The following is a 2,559-nucleotide window of genomic DNA, read 5'->3' as shown; positions in this document are numbered from 1 at the left end:
TCATATAGGAGAAAAACTTCTGAATCTAGGGCTAGGCAAAGTTTTCTTTGACTTGACACCAAAACATTGATAATTCAGAGCTTGTCGAAATTAAATACATTTGATGTAGCTGTTAGTTGGAAGAAGGAAAGCCAGGCTAGCACTGGGAACTTGAAGCTTACATCCTTTTCTTCTCGTTTCTGCAGTTCTGCAGTGTTTCCTTTTGACAGGTCTTCTTGCCTAGGTTGTGAAGCTCTTTGGCTGAGATGAGTGACAACCGGGAGAACAAAGAACTGAAGCAGAGATTAAACTTCTATTGTGAAGAGATGCATGAGAACAAAGGGCAGAAGGAGACACAATAGAGAAAGGAGGCGCCAAGTCAAACCCCAGGGGAATCTGGAGTTTAGAATTCAGAGGCAAAGCTTATACCTCTAGAACTCCCCCTTAGTAATGCATGTGACTTCAATATATTTCAGGGAAAAGACCACGTGAGTCCAGATTAGGGTCTGACGACTCCAGTGCCACACTCTCTCACACGTCCTGAAGCACCAGCCCCACCAGACAAGGGCAAGCCACCACTCTGTGAGAACCTCTTCATTCCCAAAGGCCAGGTGAGCCAGCCTATGCTTTCTTCAACAGGGAAGCTCCCCTCCTGAAGCTCTAAGCATCTGAAGCTCACACCTGGCCCCTTCATTGGTAAGATGACCTCACTGGCTCTGGTAAACATTAATCCCTTCACCCTGGAGTCTAGAAAACAATTCCTTAAATCCAATGGCAAGAGGAAAACCCAAGGTGATCTAAAGGAAGCTGGTCCAGAGAAGAGAAGACAAGGTAGAACAAGTGTTCCCTGCCAAGAGACATGTTGTATGAGAAACCAACATGGCTACCTGCTCCATGAAAACTTTGGGAGGATTATCAGATGAGAATTTGGCTATGCATGAAGTTCATGCCCATGTGGTGCTGGGGCATCACTCCCGTATGGTACCTTACTACTCTGCATGGGCACAAGATGACCACGTGATCATTCAGAATGAATACTGCAATGGTGGGAGCTTGCAGGCTACTATATCTGAAAACGCAGTCTGGCAATCATTTCCAAGAGCCCAAACTCCAGGATATCCTTCTATAGATTTCCCTTGGGCTTCAGTACATCCACAACTCTGGCATGGTGCACCTGGACATCAAACCTAGTAACAACTTCCTTTGTCATAAGATGCAAAGTGACTTTCTCATAGTCCCATAAAAAGGTTGAAAATGAAGCTGATTGGTTTCTCTCTGCCAATGTGATGGATAGAATTGGTGACTTGGGTCATGTGACATCAATAAGTAAATCCAAGTGGAAGAGGGACACAATCACTTCCTGGATATTGAGATTTTGCAAAAGAATTATCAGCACCTTCCTAAAGCAGAAATTTTTGTCTTGGGATTGACCATTGTCGCGGCCGCAGAAGCAGAGTCATTACCCACCAATGGCACCATGAGGCATCACATCCATGAGGGAATCTTCTGGACATTTCTCAGGCGCTCTGCAAAGAATTTCACAGACTACTTAAGAACGTGATCCACTCCGATCCATCATAGAGAACTTCTGCAGCAAAGGTCAAGTTCTCTGTCTCTCTCTGGGGGAAAACAGAAGAGCTTCAGCAGCAGTTGAGCTTAGAAAGGTTCAAGAGAGTCACACTGGAAAGGGGACTGAAAGAAGCCCAGCTGGCCTGGTCCCTCAAGAAATGCCACAGAGTCCCAGGGGTCACTGGGACCCCCACAGGATCAAGAAGCACCATATGCCTGCTGGGAGGAAAGAGTGCCAAATCAAGTTTCACTGGGGCAGGCTTCCTCATAAGAACTCCTTTCACACCAACTCTCCTTCCCCTCCCCCCTCCTCCCAAATAGATACTGACTGTGTCAACCTTTCTCTTGTAAAGGGAGAAACCAATGGTCTTGAGTGCTGGAGATTTCAAAAGCCACTCCTAATTTAGCATTTTCAGCCAAGATCAGCGCTTCCTAGCAGCACTGGTCACAGGAATTATCACTGGCAGCCATTTCTCTTCTCTCCTGCTACATTCCTAATACCACCTGTCAACGGTTCACTCCTCAGATTTGTTGATGCACAACAAGAAAGCATGGGTTTCTGGATTGAAAGAAACCCCCGTGTAGGATTACAAGGCTGTTTACCTACCTACCAAGGATCCCAGGGACACTCCTGGCAAACAGAAAGGAATTCAGTTTTGTTTGAGTTGAGGTAATATCTGACTTTCACGTGCCTGGATATCAACAATGCTTCCTAGGTTAGATGATTTTATTCCTCAAAGAATTTTCAGTCACTTTGAGCAAGTGGCTCTCCTACTGTATTCTCTGAGTGGAGACAATCCCTTTCTCTGATATTAAATAAATGACTTCACCATTATGTGAGGTGGGTAGAAATAAGACTCTGCATAACTTGAAATTTATGAGCTGTCTATTAACTTATGGAACAAAAACACCAGGTGGAGGGCTTGAGGGAAATTTGATGTGGTTTGTTGTCCCGATATCTATTTGCTTTGACCCTCTTGTAACTGCTATTACTGGTTTTGATTTTCTGAG

The 2,559-nt window shown here is 44.9% G+C and overlaps 1 pseudogene; it reads left to right on the top strand.

Moving 5' to 3' along the window:
* The first annotated feature begins 245 nt into the window (after positions 1-245).
* On the top strand, positions 246-2,169 carry LOC102390383 (annotated as a pseudogene).
* Positions 2,170-2,559: the final 390 nt, after the last annotated feature.

This window comes from Bubalus bubalis, chromosome 20 (genome assembly GCF_019923935.1).
Source record: "Bubalus bubalis isolate 160015118507 breed Murrah chromosome 20, NDDB_SH_1, whole genome shotgun sequence".
Lineage (NCBI taxonomy): Eukaryota > Metazoa > Chordata > Mammalia > Artiodactyla > Bovidae > Bubalus > Bubalus bubalis.
The sequence above is the reverse complement of the archived record's forward strand: the minus strand, read 5'-3'. Positions and strand labels throughout refer to the sequence as shown.